This window comes from Trachypithecus francoisi, unplaced genomic scaffold (assembly GCF_009764315.1).
Source record: "Trachypithecus francoisi isolate TF-2019V2 unplaced genomic scaffold, Tfra_2.0 Lachesis_group6, whole genome shotgun sequence".
In the NCBI taxonomy this organism is placed as follows: domain Eukaryota; kingdom Metazoa; phylum Chordata; class Mammalia; order Primates; family Cercopithecidae; genus Trachypithecus; species Trachypithecus francoisi.
Genome location: NW_022681471.1, coordinates 19826010 through 19846287, shown reverse-complemented (window position 1 = coordinate 19846287; position 20278 = coordinate 19826010). Strand labels below are relative to the sequence as shown.

Here is a 20278-nt window from a genome sequence, read left to right as displayed (position 1 = left end):
GTGAGCTACTCGAGGCAGGGACTATTTTTCCATTCTGTGGCAACAGTGCCTAGCGCAGAGCTTTGTACAAAGCAGTATGCTGAATAAATGGTTGAATTTATTAAATCGTCTTCCTCCTTCACTTATCTTTTTAAAATATTGAGCAATTACCTTAGCAAAATGCAATTCCTCTGTCTTTCCCTTCATTTTACTTGTGAGTCCAAAAGTTGTCCTCATCAAGAAGTTGTAGTAATTCAACTGTAACAATCCATAAAGCTATAAGGATTCATCTCTAACAGAGACAAAAAGAGGTCAAAAGTTAGGAGTGAAATTAGCCCTAATAAACAACCATTTTCCTCAACCTTTAAGTCACTTGAAAGTGCTTGGCATTCCCCACCTATGTCCTTATCCAGCTCTTGTAACATAGTTTTACTCAAAAGATAAAGTTTCTTAAAGACACATATAGTTACTCGTTTGTACTTAAGTTGTATTGTCTATCTGTTCTAAACTGTTATTTATAGCAGTTTATGTGGCCACTGTTTTTCATGGCAACAACATAGCTTCATTGTGGATTAAATAGGCTTCTTCTGGGCTGCTGTAGATCACATTTCTATGCCTATTTATGATACTGTTCCTAGGGGGAACTATAATTCCCAATTAGAAAAACTATATACATTCTTCCGTACCTTTCAAGTGATTTTGATGCAGGTGGTTCACAAAGAACACACTTTAACAGTTTTAAAGGACTATAACTCTCAATTAAAATTCTAAGCTTATCAAATAATAAACATCATTTTTTGAAAAACACTTAAAACTCAATAACAATTTCAAATGACGATTGAAAGTGCTTCCCGCAAAATGCTAAGAACTTAACCGACATGAAAAGAAATCTAGAGCCTTCCTCTGTCCCCACAAGCACAAATCCATAACCCCAAGAGAGATTCTCTAAGACAGTGCATTCTAAACTACAATACCCAGAATACCCTTCCCCGTCTGAGCGCAGGGGACAATCGGAAGGGGAGGGGAAGAATTTTGCGTTTAGAGAAACAAGTGTCCCACGACTCCATCTCCCATAATTCTCGGTCTTCACTTGCGTCTCTCCGGGATACCCTCAGGAAGAACAGCCTTCAGCGACCTCAAACTACATTTCCCATGAAGCCATGGGTCCGGGCCTCCGGCTTCCCCGGTGACCAGTAGCCAATGAGAGACGCCGCAGTGGGCACCGTGTGGGTGAGAGTCCAGCTTTGGGTCGGAGTGCCGGGTCTAGGCCTGGAGGCGCGAGGCGGGCATTTCGGACGAGAGTGGCGCGGCGTGGGGCGCCGCGAGGGCACTACGCGCCCAGGAGCTGCCGCGCCGACCCGATTTTCCGCGGCTGTTTAAGGACTAGCGCTTCGGTAGCCGGGGAGCTGGAGGTCAGAGAGGCAGAAAGCCCCAGTGGCCGTGGCTGGGGACTGTGGGACTGAGGGGGCCTAGGGAGGAGGGTGCTTCCGGGGCCGCGGTCCTCAGCGCCTAACTCCGCCCAGCTCCGCCTCTGCAGGGGAGGGGGTGTCGGGACTGGGAGTCCGGGGTGGGCTTTTGAGCTCTAGGCGCCAGTTCTCTTGAGCCCGGGAGCGCGCTGTCTTTGCTCTTTTTTTTTTTTTTGGTCCAACTCGCCCGCCCCTTTTCTTTTCCCACAACGCCGCCCGCCTGCCCCTGGCCCTGTGCCTCCTCAGAGGTCCGAAGTTGGGGTTCGCGTCCAGGTTTTGCCTAGGCGGTGACTGGACTTGAATTCTTACCGCAGGAGTTGAGTGATCTCTTTCCTCTTTTCCCTCAATTTGTATTTCAGGTTTGGGCACATAACCCTCCCTGCGCTACACTCCCCATTTCCTATGGGGCATGGGAATTCCTTGCCACGCCCAGGGCGTGACTTTTTTCCAAACTTTCTCTTTTTGCCTCCTTAATTGCTCGCCATCTCTTTACTGGCCCCTCAGCCACCTGCCACTTCCCCCACCAGGTCTTTGGAGTGGGAAGGGTTTCCCCTCAATTTCTAGAAGGGATGGGAAGCAAAAGAGGGAAGGAATCTCGCTTTTGAGAAATGTGTGTTTAAGGTTCAGTGCAGGGTTCTGATGATAGTAAAAGGCAAGTTAGACTGGTTATAAAAACCCAGCGCTTTAGGGGTTTCTAGCAAAGACGGATAGCACTAATGTTGACAAACATTTAGGGGGTACACCTTTATTCTACAGAATAAGTAGACCCTGTGAAACAGACCATATTAATCATTGTATTATTACAAACGCGTGCAAAAAATGCTAAGGGGGTCAGTGGAAGAGCATACTGATGGGGGTGGTGAGTTCGTCTATGGAAGTTCAAACCTAACCCGGGAAGTGCTGAAGCCCTCATCCCGCTTTCGGGCTTTGTGAAGGAGGTGAATTTTAATTTGGGCTCCAGCGGAGTACAGGGGATTTGAAGTTGTCAAAGAGGAGGGAGAAAATGCTTCCTGCTACTGAGATTGGACTTTGAGAAGGGTAAACAGAAGAGGGAGCACTGTGAGACAGGTGGGCTTGCCTGATTGGAATAAAAGATATCAGCACAAATATACTGGTAAATAAATAGGGTGGAGAAGATTGGGGTCATAGTAACATGACACTTTGAAACATACACATAGTTTGGATATTATTCTGTATCAAATAAAATTGAAGGCAAAAATTAAGATTGGATGATTTTTCTTTTCATCCTAGGGAACCTGATTTGAGATCAATTCTTGGAGAACACAAAGAAGTGTGATGGTATGTTCCAGGTGTGAGTTTAAATCCAAGAAGAAGCTTGTCTTGCAGATGTTTTGTTTGTAGCTATTCTTAGCTACAGTCTATAGCTGTCAACTTTAAAGCCTAGAGACATCAATTTATTTTCTTAAGAAATGCATTTGCTGTCCCCGTGCATCACATTATCTGAATTGTAGTCATCTCATTGGGTGACAATAATGACTGCTATTTATTGAACACACATAATGTCCTAGTCATCATCATGAATACTTTGTTGCATTATCTTAAGAGAGTTATGAAGTAGATACTATTATTCCTGTTTTTTTTTTTCTAGAAGAAAACACTAAAATGCACAGAAGTTAAACTTAAAGTCACATAGATTATAAGTTGAGGTTTGAGTATACAGATTTCTGACTCCAAAGCCCATGCTCTGTTCAACATGGTTTGCTGCTCCCAATGTTCATTCTTGTTTTTGACTTTCCAGTTGTGGTAAGGAGAGATAGGTATAGTTGATCATCCTGGTCAAAACCCAAATGATTCACTTCAGATTTCTATGTCAGAATGTATTTGCTGTAAAATAGCTGCCAAAACCAAATTAACTGTCATTGCAACTGTAGCTAATTGTGTCTGCCAAAACCATAGTTAGTATGGCTACTTCGGAATTAGATGATTCTCTTTATAATACATATCATACCTCTAAGCTATTTGAACCTTGATAGTACTTTGGATTTATCTTACTTTAGCATTTTAAAAAGTTACCTGGGACACTAGATCTCTTTCATGACCTCTGCCCACGTGAAGTATTGGAGAAGCAATGAAGTACAAGGTGTGAACTCTTCCTGGGGTCTAGTTGGGGAGCTAGATGCCCACAGTTCTGAGATACTGTAGTGTGTAGTATAACAGAGATAGGTACAAAGTGCTATGGAGGGATAAAGGAAGGTGTGACTCACTGTAAGGGAGACTAAGGGAGAAGGCTTCCTTGCGGAGGTGACATGACAGATAGGTCTTAAAGGATAGTGAGTTTGCCCCAGGCAGGGAAGGAGTGGAGGGTAGGCATTCCAGGTAGAGGAGTCAGTCTGTGAAAGATGTGTGGTTGTGTAAGAGTAGGGCATGTTCATTCAATGTGGAAGAATTCAGCATGGCCGAAGTGCAGATTGTTGAGGAAAAGGGAAGTGTAATGGGTAGGAGAAGAGTCTGGAAAGAGGTTGGGGCTGAGTTGTGAAGAATCTTGATTGCAATCCTAAGTTGGAATGCGCCCCCATAGGTCAGTGGTTCTTAAAACGTAGGGCATCTGCCAGTGGTAGTTACGTTGTGCTCCCACAAACATTTTAATTTTACTAGTTACATATTCAAATATCTCTTAAAAAACATAAAACTGAACTAAGCCATCACATCTAAGATTACTTTAGATTTTACTTCATAAAAATAGAAAGTGAACCAGTTTTCAGTTCATTTAAAGACAAATATTAAGTAATAATAGAACACATTGTGTGTGAATATGGTAAAAATCACTAAGTAATACTCAAATGACTGAAATTTGAGAAGTGCTGCTTGTAGGCCATAAGAAACCATTAACATGTTTTAGAAGAGCACCACGATCAGATTTTTACTTTAAGGACAATGACAGTGGGAAGGATACAGTGGAAGTGGACTGGACGAGGCTGCTACTCTGTTCCACAGAGAGACAATAGAGACCCAAGAGTAGTTAGGTGAGAGGAGGGAACAGATTCGAGAAACATTTAGGAGGTAAAATTATTAGGACTTGGTGGATGTTAATATTATTATGTCAGTGTTACCAGAATTGTTTTAAAAGTCTGCATGTCCCCCTTGCCTCTTGTCCTTTATATTCTATGGGGAGCGATAATATTGCCAAAACATGCTATGTCTCTATGTTCATTAAGATGACAGTGGAAGCTGTAGTTACCACTCGAATGGATTGGATTACACACAAACATCCTTCCCACCTTACTCGGTGTCTTTGAGAGCAGTAGCACAAATATTCAAGGCGTTGATTAGGAATATGACTATGATCTGTGACCCTTAGGCATGCAAGAAATTCCTCAGCCTTTAAGACTCAGCTCGTATGTCAACACCTCTGTGAAGCCTTCCCAACAGCCCTCGCCCAACATACATGAATGCACGCACAAAGCAATGTTAGGCCTCTGGCTTCCACAGGACCCTGCATTTACCTCTGTCCTAGCCTGTACCACACTGTAGGGTGTCGGTCTGTGGATGTTTCTGTCTTCCCCACTACTAGACTGTGAGCTCCTTGAGGTCAGGGACGAGGTTTCATTCGTCTCCATACCCATAGCATCCAGAACAGCACTTGACACATGGTAGTCACCTAATAAATGATTATTGGGTGAAAAGAATTGGTAAACAGATTTGCATGAATATAACTGGGGACCTTGGTAGCACAAAGTGCCAAATGCTATGAAAAGACTAGCTGTTTGCTGCATTTGCTACTTTTGCTGAAGAAAGCAGTAAATTAAAGTGCCCATAATTTCACTAAAGACCTACTTTTTCCCTCTTTTCTTCACTCTCCCCTGGTTATCTTACCTTTTTCTTTCTTATCATTTACCTATCCAACACCTATTCCTTAGCCCTGCCTATTACTTTGCTGCTCTTGACAGAGTTCACCTTCCTTCTGCCCTGATACTTTGTCAGGAAACATCCCTTCTACCCACCCAAGTCCAGTGCACTCCGTCCTTGACATCACTTTCAAGTTCATCTCCTACTCATAGACTCTGCTACTGGGACTATATTTGATACAGCTTTTCTGGAGAGCAATTTGTCAATATGTATCAGAAACCTTAATGGAATACAGCTTTTAACCTACCACTTCAACTTCTAGGGCTCTGTGCTGAGGAAACAATCATGATGTTTCCAAAAATTTAATACTCAGTACATCTATCCCAGAGTTGTTTATACTAATAGCAAAAACACAAAAAAGAAAAAAAGAGCATCTTAAATGTACAATACTAGGGGTTTGAATGAAATCAATTGTGGTACATTTATAGAATGGATTACTAAGTAGTCTTGTAAGTTGATTTTACCAAACAATATTTAATGATCTGGAAAATTGTTTATGATATATTAAGAGGAAATTCACATCATAAAACTCTCAGTACAGAGTGGCAGATCCCAGTTTAAAAACGTATATAACACACACACACACACACACACACACACACATCTGTGTAGGCATACATAGGAAAAATCCTGTAATGGTAAACACACAAAAAATATTAATAGGGGTTTGCTACAAATAGTAAGGTTGGCATATGACTTCTACTTTTAACCTTTTACATATTTTTATTTCCTAATCTACAGTATATTTGTTAATTTTTAAAAGGTTATTTTGGCCAGGCACAGTGGCTTACACCTTTAATCCCAGCACTTTGGGAGGCCAGGGCGGGCGGATCACCTGAGGTCAAACATGGGGAAACCCCGTCTCTACTAAAAATAGAAAAATTAGCCGGGCATGATGGCATGCGCCTGTAATCCCAGCTACTCGGGAGACTGAGGCAGGAGAATTGCTTCAACCCAAGAGGCGGAGGTTGCAGTGAGCCGAGATTGCACCACCACACTCCAGCCTGGGAGACAGAGTGAGACTCTGTCTCAAAAAAAAAGTTATTTAAAAATGTTTTCCCGGTGTCCACCATTGTCTTAGTTGGGGGCATACCTTCCACCCCCCAACACACATGCATCACTTCTAGCCTGGATTACTGCTGCCTCTAGCCTGCTTCTCTTCTAGTCCACTCATTACCAATGCTGACAGAATGATTTTTGTAAGTCACAAATCTAAAGCTATCCAGCCTCTTTATAAAATAGTTCAAAGGCTGTCCTTTGTCTTCAGGATAATATCTAAACTTCTTAGACTGGCTGATAAAAACTTTGAAAATCAGCTCCCTGCTTGCTCCTCTAGTATCAGTTTTACCTTCTATGATTTACCTTTTTGGGGGGTCTTTTGCCAGTACCAGGCACATAATAGGTGTTTAATTAATGTTAGCCAATGTTGATGTGGACTGTGTGGATTAGCTATTGTATGCCAGGCAATCTACTGGTATTTAATTCTCAGCAAAAATATTAAACACATAGCTATTCCTATTTCACAGATGAGGAAAACTAAATACAACAAAGCGAGAAGAAAAGTTATAATAAAGAGCATTTTTTAAAGAGAAAATTAAAAACCTCCTGCCATAACTCTGTTCTCTTTATTTTCCAGCAATCCCTGCTGGTCCTTGTCAGGAAGAAAACAGGCTTTGTACACTCCCTTGGGCAACTTATATGTGACCACAGCATAACAAGAACAGCCGCAAACTGACATGATCTCACCCTGTCGTGGTTCACACTGTGCTCATGTACAGAAATCTTTCCTTTGTGTACATAACACTTCATACAGGAGAGATGGAATAGCTCCAGTTGCTCTGTTTTTCTTTATTTTTTGAAATTCTATGTCATTTGGGATGGGGATGTCAGCAGAGAGCTACAGAAAACTGTGAAATAATTGAATGTACAAGAAACAATGTGTCTCATGGGAGCCGATGTCATTGGTTAATTTATTTTTTTAAATGTCATGTAGATGTATTTTCCAGCAGTCTGTCCCCAGGGAAGACCTTGGTTGAGTTCAATAGTTAATCCTACTTACAGAATGCAGCCCATGTGTGCACTATATTCTTGCATTGTTAAGTGATTTTAGACATATGTAGTGCATTACCATAACGACATACAATCGAGTGTATGTAGGATATCTGATTTTCTCTACAATAATGTATCAGTGGTCATTCAGAATCCTGAAGTGTAGTCTTCCCTTCGTTTTCCTTACAAATAATACCCGTTGTGCAAAAATGGATGATTTTTAAGGGACGGAAGTCCTAAGCATGAGTCATCTGAATAAAATATTTCTTTATAAGGAATTGTTACTTTTAAATACTCCAGGAAAAAAGTCTATGGTTTTCCTGCTACATGATGAAATAAGTTGAACGTAGAAATTACAGATAGGGTTTCACTTCATTCGATGAATTATTGTAGGCTTACTATGTGAAAGCACTTCATTAGGCACTGCACTAGATACTCATAAATACCCCTTTTAATGTCTTCTGAACAAAAAGAGAAAGAATGAGGGAGAGAGAGAGCAAGCAAGCACACAAGAGTAAGAGCATTCAAGAGCAAATAAAAGAAAAATTTTCACAAGTGGGCCCATCTTATAAATGAAAATTCACCCAGCTGAAAATTGAGATATGTACCCGTGGGGGTGTGTTCTTTTTTCTTTTTTTTTTTCCTCTGTGAGATATCTAGGCAAAAATGAGCTACCAGATAGCTGATAAGCAAATGATCTACTTCTGTTTACAAACAGTGTGAGAGAAGGAACAGTGACTTTCTGTGCTTCCCAGCCCTGCACAAGCCTGCTGGTGATGTGAGAGTTATGATTGTGTCAGCTTTTCCAGGGTTTCTGTCTCTGCTGCAGAGATTTGGCAGACACCTCAGACAAATTTTATGTCTCTTAAATCTTCCTCAAGCTAGGCTTGGCTCTTAGATTTATATGTACAAAAAAGTAAAGTGTTACCAGTTTGACATTTTTGAAGATCAAAACAGACTTAGTTTAAAAAAAGAAATTAGCATACACCTCAGTTTAGTCAGAAAGACCTAATTGGTTTTTGCTATTTGTTTAAAACAGCCCAGATGTGTACTTTTCAGAAATGGCTACTGATCATATGTCTAAAGATTTATGTTCTCTTCCTCATATTGCTTCCTTTTTTTCTTTCCAACAAAGTGTAAAGTTTTGCTGAAGTCTTAATTTTCCTTTTTTTTTTTTGCCGTTACTGAAGCATAGTATAAAACACTGTAGGATGGAAACATAGTGAAATACATTGGCAATCTAGGAGGAGAGAAAAGATAGTTTTTATTAGCTCTGCTTCACTCCCCTTTTTGGTGCTCTGTTTTTCAGTGGTCTCTTACAAAACATTGTTCCTTGGCATGATAATGATAGGTGAGTGGAAGAATCGAAGAGCTTTCAGTGACCACACTTAACAAAGCTGGTCTAAATGCCGCGGTAGGCAGAGCACAAATGAATATGGCAGTCATTCAGGAGAATTGAGACACTGTGGAAAATGTTACTTCAGAGAACAACATTGCTTTAGTGGTGAACTGTGAAAGATAAGGATGGAGAAATCCCCAGTAAGGGCCCTTGTCATCTGCTCCAGCTGCTCTTCATTTTTAGCCAGCAACAACTGCTAGTGAGACTTTCCTGGGATAGAAACTGCCCCACAATAAGCCCCCATAAGGTGTCCTCCTATCAGCTTTTCTTCAGTCAGGTCCTCAAACATACTTCACTAGGATTACTCTGGTCACATACCATTCTAATTTTCACCTTTCAAGAGATTCTGAGTTTGACTTCAAGGAGTACTTTATGTTCAGACTCATTCATTCAATAGACATTTGAGCATATATACAGGACCAGACCCTATGCTAAGCACCAGGACTATAATAATGAATTTGATGTGATGTAATCCCTGCCCTTAAGGAGCTCACAGTCTGATAGGGGAGATGGACACTCAAACCAGTGATTATATTCTGATGTGAAAGGTACCCAAAAGAGAGAGAAGGTGTTCTGGGAATATGGTGGAGGGAATTACAGCTAGGGGTGGACAACTTAGAGATCAGAGTCTAACTGTGCTGAATCATAAAGGATGCGGGGCATTGCCTAGTCTCTATGTGGACAAAGAGGTGATGGGCAAGGATTCCAGGCAGAGGGACCACCAACACACGCAAGGCAGTCAAATGTGTAAAACTGGATAGTTCAGAAAAAGGTAAGATATTGTGTGTGAACCAATGAAAGTGGGAAAGGGGAACGGGATAAGAGTCTGGGAAGGTATCCTGTGGCTGGTTGGGTGAAGTAAGTCAGCTTGCTAAGAAGTGTGGCCATTGTCCTATATGTAGGGATGAGTGAACACAGGGTTTTAAATGGGGGGAGTAACATGATTGCACTGGAGGATGGACTTCGTGGGGGTAAAAACTGAAGACAGATAAAGTCCACTTTCTTTTTTAAAAATTTTATTTTTATTTTGAAATACTTTCAATTTAGAGAAAAGTTAAAAGAACGGTATAAAGAATATTCTTAAAATAACCATTTGCGAATAAAATTTTAACATGATACTTCATCATTTCTGAATATTTTATTTGAATCTCCTACCAAAAAAAGGAATATTCTATATATAACTACAATACAATCATAGACATCAGGAAATTTTCTTTTTTTTTTTTCCTTTTTTTAAAATTTTACTTTAAGTTTTAGGATACATGTGCAGAACGTGCAGGTTTGTTACATACATATACATGTGCCATGGTCAAAGATCTAGAACCAGAAATACCATTTGACCCAAGCAATCCCATTACTGGGTATATATCCAAAGGATTATAAAGTCCACTTTCTAATTTGGCAGTCTTTGAGAGGTTTTACCCTAATCACTTGCCACTATTCAGCAATGCCGTCTCTGTTAGGGTTTCTTTCCATATACAGAGATCACTTTGAACAATTGTTTCCTTCTGCACACAGGACATAACTTCCTGCACTCCTTCACATGTTACTTAGATGAATATTCATTCTTTCCAACTCAAATCAGTGATTCCAGCAGTAATTGAGGTTTGATTATCATGAAGGAAAGAAATCAGTTTTGAAGCACAGCAGCTTCATTCAAAAACATTCTATGAGGCTTAGTTATTGCTTGCTGAGTCGGCAGGGCTGAGGCACATGCTGATCCGCTGCCCTTGGGATTTGGGGGAGGAAAAAGGAAAGAGGAAAGAGATGTCAGGGAGTGGCTGTTTGAAAAATAAGCAGCAACCAGCATGTTGGAAATCCCTAAACGTCACATCCAGATATGGGAAGTAGATACACGTACCAGATGTACATGAATATAAAACAAACGCATGTTGAAGGTACCTGTGCCCAAACAAATTGTACCATCTAGCCGGTCAGTTTTAGATCATGTTCTTTCCCTAACTCAGATACTGTAAATGGCTTCCCATTATTCATAGGATGACGTCCAAACTCTTCAGCCTGACCTTTAGTACTGTCTGCAATCTGGCTCCAACCTACCTTTCTAATCTTTATACTTCTGTCTTACAGAACTCTGCTCCGGTCAGTTACCCTTTCAGACACTGCTTTGGCATTCCTTTACTTACACTGGGAGCCCTCTCAGGGAACGGACTGTGTTTTTTTACTTCTTTGAATCCTCCAAAGTGCCTAGCACAGTGTCTTGCATATAGTAGGCCCCCAAGATATATCTGTGACTGTTATTTTTCCCCGCCCTTCCACCATTGTTTCTAATATCTCTACTATTAACCTAATGCCCTCACTACTGAAGATGGCAACTGAGACACTAGGTAAAAGAGGTTGGTGCTCAACAAATTATCTTTTAACTTTTTAGTTTGAAGTACTTTTAAATATAGAAAAATTGCAAGCATCATACAAGAATTCTTATATACCATTTGCTCAGATTCACCAATTGTTATTATTTTGCCCTATTTGCTTTATACTTTTCTATATAATTATAATTATTTTGTTCTGAAACACTTGTGGTTGAATAAGCCATACCCCTTTCCACCTCTCCTTTTTCTCAACCTTTTATTGTGAAAATATTCAAATATAGAGAAAAGTTAAACGAATTATACAGTGAACACCCAGATACTCACCATTTAGATTCTGTAATGAACATTTTGTTGTATTTGCTTTATCACCTATTCATCTATCCATTCCTTTATGCCTTTCAGATTAAGTTGCAGACATTAGTACAGGTTTTAAAATTTTTTCAGTATGCATATCATTAACTAGATGAACAAACTCTTTTGTGCTCTGAAATCAACCAAGTCGTCCTGCATTATACCTGCATTTACTGTGTTGCCAAAACTCTAGTCTACCTGTGTATCTTAGATCTGTTTGGCCATGGATCACATGTCTTTTTCATTAACTCTTGGATGACTTTCTATTTCACCTAGTGTCGTGCCAGGTGCACATTCCATAGACACTACTTGATGCTGATGAGCAGAAACAGAGCTAGTGCCAGAGGAAGAATCCTGATAAAACCAGAATAAACTGGGGAAGGACAGAAGGGAATCTGAGAAGAGGACCACAGATGAATGGGAAAGAAGCCAGGGCTTGAAGAATTGGGAGGAAGCAGGATGCCTTCACCTGCCTGGTACTTCCAGCAGTACTATATGCTACTTTTGAGCCTTTTCTTTGAAAGAATGGGTTCCAGGAAACTAGGGACAACTGCTGCTAAGCAGAGCACATGACAAGTTTCCTTGCTACTCTTTAGGAAACTCCAATTAATGTATTCATGTTGCTTCATGAATATGCTGATTTGCCATAAGATGCAGGTTAGTTTTGGAGAATGTGGGTGGACCACTGAAAACCTTCCAAACTATATCTGTGCTATAACCAAAGAGCACTTAAATTCAGTGAATCCCAGTTTCGTTTTTCTTTATAACCTTTCCTTTCTTGTATTGCTTATGAATACAAGGATAGCTCTCATCTATCTTTACTGAGTTGTCATTTTGTGCCAAGTACTATGCGAGATGCTATCAGGTCATTGACACTTTCCAGCAGCCTGACAAGGTAGGGACTACTTCCTCCCCATTTTCAGATAAGAAAACTTGAGACACAGCATGGTTAAGTATCTTGTCCATAATACAGAATTCAAGAAATTCAGGTCTGCCTGACTCCAGAGCCCAGTTGTCCTAACCATTATACCAAACTGTCAAATGAAATTTAAAAAAAAATGTCAACCCAGTGTAATTGCAAGGAAATTTACTTTCACTATTTTGAATCAACATGTAATTTATTCACTAAGCAAACCCAATCGAATCAGTGAATTAAGAACTATTCCTTTAATTCTTAGGATATTATCATAGTAATGGATTCAAATTGCCTGAGTTCAAATCCCAGTACCAGTCAAGTACTATAAGCAAGTCACTTAGCATCAGTAAGCCTTAGTTTCCTTGCCTATAAAGTGAGGATAAAAGTGTCTACTATAGGAGGATTACTTGAGCCCAGGAGTTCAAGGTTACAGTGAGCTATGATTGTGTCACTGCACTCCAGCCTGCATCACAGAGCAAGACCCTGTCTCAAAACAGAAAAACAAAACAACAACAACCACAAAAACCATATAGCATTGTATTGTGAAGATTGGTTAAGAAAATTATGTAAAATTTGCCGTGTCTGACATGCAATAGGGGCTCAGCCTATACTAGATCACTGTCATTTCTTCCCTCTTCCTTTTATTGGACGACACAACTCATCTGTAGCTTTCACTTGAGGAAAACAAACTATTCCTGAAACATTTTTTTGAGAGACATTCTGAAAAAGAATATTAGGTTATTTCTGAGGTTGAACAGGGACAGTTACCAACTCTTAAGTGTATTTCTTTAAAAAAAAACTTTTTAAATTTTTATTTATTTATTTATTTAAGAGATGGGGTCTCACTATCTTGCCCAGGCTGGTCTTGAACTCCTGAGGTTAAGTGATCCTCCCACCTGGGCCTCGCAAAGTGCTAGGATTATTGGTGTGAGCCACTGTGCCTGGCCAAGTATATTTCAAAATAAGCTAGAAACATGAATCCTTAAGAGAGTTGGGGTGGTCCATCTCTCTGCCTCCTGCAGAATAAGGCTAAATTGTGATTGTGACTTTATCTGTTTCATCACTAGACTAAATTCCACAGTTGGCATAGACTATTAAACCTGGGATATTGGCGATCCCAGCCTGGTCATTTCATGGCAAGCAAGCTGAGGCTAAGAGAGTAGAAGTGACTTAACCAAGATCAAACAGTGAAGAAAATTAGGAAATGTCAGTTCTTCTGACTCCTTATCCAGTGTTCACTCTGTGGTTCCCTTGTTGGCTTTCAGACAGGTGAAACCAAGCCTTGCTGTGTGTTCTTTGCAGGAGCTTGAACTGATTAGACTCTCAGGGTTTGGTGCAAGTTTGATCGATTCAGAAAACATGAAACTTTGTTCTGGTTCAAATCAGCTTGCTAGTTTTTGTTGCTTTCAAACTGTTACCATTTCTGTTTTGTTTGTTCTCTTCCCGTTTAAGTTCATGGTTTAGTTCAAGTTCTTGGTTCTTTGAAATATTCCACTGAGACTTTTGTTTTTGACAAAAATACTCAGAATCTGGGGTGGCTAGTGACGGAAATTCATTTGAAAAGGTCAATCAGGCTTGGTGACAGCTGCCGAGGAGGAGCTTGGGTGGTTTAGGAAACCATTAGTGCTTACATTCTGGAACTTGAAATAATGGAAACAGTGCAATGGTTTTTGGTGTGCCTGTTTGTTTTTATAAGGATGCTCTGATGCTTTCATTGCCCTTCTTGCTAATCTGGGTTGAAACTGCTGCCTCCCACCTCATTGCCTTTTGGGACACTCTGTCAGTCATGTTCCTCATTTTTTGACTGTGAGAAAGAAGCTAACAAAAAATAAATTCATCTTTCCTGTTCCTTTCCCTTTACTTTGAATGGCCCTTCTGAGGAACTTGGGGGATATGAATTTCAAGCTTAAATTTGTGGAGTTTAGTTGCAATGCCCAAAGGCAGAACAGTCCGATTCTGAAATACAGCCTTTGTTTCTTTCTTACCAATGTGGTTTTTGAAGTCTCAGGCAAGCCTCCTTTGCTGAACCTGAAATTGGACTGACACCTTCCTTAGTGGCCAGCCATGCTGCCAGTGAGGCTGTGGTGGAGAGTAACAGGGATGAGGCCTCTGGAGAATTGTATCCCACCTGCCTGACTTTCAGAATGGCAGAGGAAAGTGAGATCTGGTGCTAGGGCTGTCAGTACCTTTTCAGGCTCTTGACTGTTTCTCTAAGCAGTTGGAAGGCTAGGATTGCAGCTTTGATGGTCAGGGGGCCACTCCCAATACCTCAAAAGACAAGCACTTTTTATTATAGTAGGTGAGATTTCGGATGATTTCAGCAAGTATGTTTCTGATTAGAAAGCTCTCACTTTAGATTCATTTTCTCTTTTCTCCACCCCTCCCCTCTTTTTCCCTCCTTCTCCTCTCTTGTCTTTTTCTCCTCCCCTTCCCCCTTTCAGCGGCTCACTTGCTCTTAGCTACCAATTACCTGTTATGTGATTAATATTATCGTTTTTCCAATTGGTTTAACATAGATTTTGGATATGTATTATACTGGCATCTTCAGTAGTAGCAATGACGTTTACAGGGGCAATTAGAAAAAGTTTTCTTTCTTCTTACAAGAAGTATGATGGGCACTTGTTTGAGGGCACAGATAGCACTGGATGGGCCAAGAGGAGCTGACATCTGATATCTCTGCCCTATCCCCCACCTTTCTTTTGGCCGCTTCAGATTTGGTTCATGTGGACAAACACACACTTGGGAACCACCATACAGATGGAAATCAGGACATGTGGGATTTGGCCGAACCAAAGATCCCCAAACATTGCCTGGATCATTTAGTGCCCCAGGTGTGGCCACCCCAGGACTTCATGTGCTAAAATTGTGTCCCAGCTGAAGCCAGCTGGTCACTGTATATATAGTATCAAGGCAGCTTGGAGCCTCATAAGGCATGACTTTGGATTTTTACCTTGTGGATTTAGATTTAGTTAATCACCTTGAATCCTACCCCAACATACTGGGCAATGATGAGGATATAACAGGCAAATAGAAAACTTGAACAAAAAGAGATGCTCATTATCTAGTAGTTTGCATTCTAGATGGGACATAATACTAGACCATATGAAGAAAAATGAACTGACTTTCCAGGAAGGAAAAAGAGAATTTAGAGGGATCCAGCCTCTTTAATAAACTTTTGATGTATTATTTTAAAATTTTCTGAAAAAAGTTCCCTGCTGTGGAATTTTAAGAGCAAACAACGATTCCATCTAATTTAAAAATTGTAAGAATTGAACAGTGTTTCATGAAATTATATTGGTTCTTTCTTTTTATTTGCCTTATGTGATAGAGGTACCTCACTTCAATCATTAAGGCAAGATTTGTTTAGGGCATGGTAGTAATAATCCCATACAATTGTATAGCCCTTTACAATTTACAAAAGGGTTTTCATACCTATTATCTCATTAGCTCTTCACAGCAATCCTGTGAAACAGTCAGGATAGGTACTATTATCTTCAGTTAACAAATAAAGAGAACTTAGGCTCAAAGAAATTAAGTGACTTGTCCAGAGTCACATAGTTAGAAAGTTGTAGAACTGGAAGCTGAACCCAGGTTTCCTGATACCCAGCCCCAGTGCTCCTTTGGTTGTATCATGTTTCCTCCCAGAGACACTGTCTCCTTTTTGTTCCTACCTGTGATTAATTTTAAAATTCGTCTAAAAATGAGCTTTAGTTTAGTGGATGAGCAAAACTGAAGCACTTACATGTAAAGTCCTTTCTTAAGTCATCTATGAAGTGGGTCCTGCACATAGCTCTTGGCATTTCACCTTCATTTTAACTGAACTATTTTTAGGTAGACATAGATTTGTTTTTCAGTGTTAAATATATGGACAAAAGTTGTGTGATCCACTGATTATCAGCGTGAAAGCTGCACTTGGGTAATGGGACTGGGGATGAAAAGTTGGCTTAAAATGATTAGCTTCTTGCCTTTGTGTTAAGATATGTCGTGTTCAATAGAATTTATTTCTTTATACTTCCTTTGCTTCCAGCCTTTTAAATACAATTATTTAGGGAAAATTAGCAAATATTCATTCTGAATGTTGATTTCTCAGGAATAAGGGTAGCCAGAGGAAAGAAAAAGCGAAGGGGTGACTTTCTGTGCCCTATAAGAGTGGGCAAACATTATTTTGTTTGGAGCTGTGAGCTAAGATTTCTTCCAAGGCATGCAAATCGTAAAGTTCTGATTTGTCAACTGCATGCTGTTTCTTTAGGCACTGATGTATGAAATCCCGAACGAATTCTCCAATGAACATACTGCTAATTGCTTCTCCACCTGCTCTCCAACCTCCTCCACCCCACCCCCTCCACTCCCAATTCAGCCTATAAGTGTCCGTCATTGGAGATGGATGGTGACACATGCAGTAATAGCAATTCATAAAAGCCAGTTCCAGCCCTTGTCTTCAAGGCTCCTGGATTTTCCACTGCCTGCTTTTGTGTAAGTGAAGTGGATGGAAGTGCTACTGGCATTAGAATCCTCCTCCCTATGCTCCGTTGCTAAAGCTCAGTTGCTCGGCTGGAGCTGAGCTAAACAGAAGCGTCGGATCTAAGCTGAATTATAGCTATTTTCTTTTTCCTCAATGGGGTGGGTGGGTTAGGGATAGAGTGTAGTGGGGATTTGGGGTGCTTTGGCTTTCCTTCTTGTGGAGAGAAGAGGGTAAGGAGAGAATAACTCACGATAGGATACAACGTGAAACAGTTCCCTGAAGAGTGTCACAATGTTCCTGGTACAATATACAGGTATAGTATGTTTTGTTTTATCTGAATTTCCCCTTTGTTTCAAAGTGCATTTCTTTCTTTTATTTTTCCTTCAGTTCAACTGTACTGAAGGACAAATAGGGTTCTAATGAGCTAAACAAAATAGCTGCATAAAACATGCCTGCCCCTAGCTATAATGTTTGTAGCAGATTGCTGTATAAGATCTGCGTTTTCTGTTAAACTGGTAGTCCCGATCCCTTAATTGTGCACGCTTCTCTGCTGTATTCTTGTATTGAATTTCTCAAGTCTTATGTCTGCAACTGGTAGTATGTGATATAGCTTAGAGTGTTTGCACAGAAGACGGTGCTTTGGAAGCAAAAAGCAATTTTTAAACACTTAGTGTGTCATGTTTCTCTTGAGTTTATTAACTCCTGTATTTGTTAATTGGTTGTATAGATTGGGATATACTTAAGAGTAGGGAAACGTCAAATAGGAAGCATTCCAGGACACATCTGTTTGGTAAATTTAGTTATTTTTCATTACTGAACTCAGGTTGATGAACATTATATATTATTGTTGTTTGCTTATTCTCCTGATAGAAAAAAAAAGTGCTGGAAACAGCAAAGCTACAAATATGAGCCCCAAAGCATCTGTATTGTAAAATATCGTTGGATCAAAAGTGTTTCTTAAGTATTCTCTTAAGCTTTCGGAAACATAATGGTCCATAATGATGAAGAAGATTCTGATCAGGTATGGGCGAATGTTTTTTGAAAGGCGGCTTACACAGCAGTTAGACAGAAAGGTCCCTTGCAAATGAAAAACCCTGAGAAAGTTTCACTTTCTTGCTGCACAAAACAGAAGCTTAGTTCCTACAACCACGTTGTTTTGATAAGTTTGAATATCATTTGTTGTCAAGGACTTTCATCTCCATTGTTACTTTATTATTCTTAAAATATTGTGCTCCTGCGCTTAACAGCTAAAAGATCATGTTCTGTTTTGATGCGTGGTTTGACAGTTGATTTCGCTCCTCATTAATTGGACAGCATGCAGATGATGTGGAGAAGTGAGTGAGTGACAATATTTCAAGGTTACGTTGAAGAGCATACAGTGAACCTTAGTGCCTGGACCAACAGCTGCTGAATTGAATTGTCTGCAATTAAAGCAACAGCAGGTTTGTGTAGTCTCCCTGCAGCCCATTTATTTGAATTTATAGCTTCAGTTTCTTCTTTGAGTATTGGTTGGTTTGTTCTGCTAAGTGTTAGAAACTTGTGCTTGCTGGATGTTTTCTCTACACTCCAATGCATGCTTGACTCTGGAAGAGCTATCTCTGTACATTTTAATGTGAGAAGTTGTTGAGGTTTTTTTCTTATGGTTAAAATCAGAGACTGTCTTATTTTCTCCACTACAAAATTAAATAGATTTAAATGGAAAATATTGCTTTGTTCAATAAATAGAGATTTCTCATGGACCAGTGTTACTGGTTTAAGTTTCTGGCAATGAAAAATGCTGGACTTTGTTATGCTACTGGAATTACTATATCTGGGAAGAACTCTCTGCTAATAAAAATGTTTACATTTAAAAAATGATATTATCTCCTTGCCAGCTCTCAATTCCACAGTGACCTAATGAATAACTTCAAATCTAACTAGGTGGCTTTTATGACTGTATTTTATTTGTATGCTAATAGTGAATACATGTTTAATTCCTTAATGGTTTTACTCTATTAAAAATTACAATTGCAGTATAGTTGTTGGTTACTGAATCATAGTGGATGTGGTATAAAACATTTAGACAGTGATTTAATATATACTTTCTTAGTTCATTCTCAGTAAGTGTGAGGTCAGTGATGATATGATCTCCATTTTATAGGCAAGAAAACTGAGACTCAGAATGAGTAACTGGCCTGAGGTCTCCATCTAAGTGCAGCCTAAACTTACAGGTTACATTATCTGATTAAAGAATCTGTGCTTTTTCCTCTCTGATATCAGGCTGCCTCTCGGTTGATGGGTGCCAGGTAAATGTGACTTATGCTACTAGAGAAGGAGGATAAATTTGGTCATTTACTAAAAAATGTATTCTTGGATAGGATGCTAGAGATGTTTTCAAAACTATTTTTAATCCAGCATTTATCTGAATATGTGTGTGACTTCAAGATTAATTTTACAGATGTATAAGAAACACTAGTGTTTTGATTAATGTGTACATCAATATAAATGAAAGTAGAGCTTTGTGAAATTTTGGGGAAGCAAAATGTTGTCTATTCCAAAAGGTTAGTATGGAGTATTTTCTTTTTTAAACAAGCTGGTTTGTTTTTATTGTTGTACTGGATGAACTTAAAAGATAAAATGTTGTCTATTTCAAAAGGTTAGTGTGGAGTATTTTCTCTTCTAAACAAGCTAGTTTGTTTTTATTCTTTTTTTTTTTTTTATTATACTTTAAGTTCTAGGGTACATGTGCATAACGTTTATATCATGTATAACTCCCCAATGCAATCCCTCCCTCCTCCCCCCTCCCCCTGATAGGCCCCAGTGTGTGATGTTCCCCTTCCGAGTCCAAGTGATCTCATTGTTCAGTTCCCACCTATACTGGATGAACTTATAAGATTGTTTCCATGCAAGTATATATATTTTAAGATATACTGGCTATGAATGTGAAGTGCTATACGTTTTTGAAATTTGAGTATTTTGTCCAGATCAGCAGAAAAAATATACAGCTAATTCAGGTTCACACTTTTCTTTCTTTCCATCTCTGTCTCTGTGTCTCTCTGTCTCTCTTTCTCTCTCTCTCTCTCGTAGATCAGCATTCTTATCTTTTAAAATTTCCAAATGGTTTCTCAATTTTAAATTCATTAGTTTTAAGGGAAAAAATGCTTTTTGTCCCACTGAAGAAAGGAATACTATTTAAAGCCACATTAGCAATTCAGCAAATGAACCTAAATACTTGAATAGCTCATACAAGCTCTCTGGTAAAACTTTCTTTAAAACCCCTTCAGTAAACATTCTTGAAAGGGCAATTTTTATATCTGAATTTATTAGAGACTGTCCCATGTACAAGATTAATGACTGGATGTTCACGCCATAGACAACTCTTCTTCAGCATTTGACAATGAACATTTGAGAATGTTGATAAGAAAATGGGCCAGAGATAGAGCAAGTATTGTTATAATCTGTTTATGAGACTTTAAGATG

General features: G+C 39.5%; 1 protein-coding gene across 1 annotated transcript in view; it reads left to right on the top strand.

The window, feature by feature from the left end:
• Positions 1 to 1247: 1247 nt before the first annotated feature.
• ENOX2 (ecto-NOX disulfide-thiol exchanger 2) overlaps positions 1248 to 20278 on the top strand; it is a 334982-nt gene continuing 315951 nt past the window's right edge. Inside the window, 2 exon segments of the mRNA XM_033201081.1 lie at positions 1248 to 1391; positions 2697 to 2744. The gene's annotated coding sequence lies outside the window, so the exon portion shown is untranslated.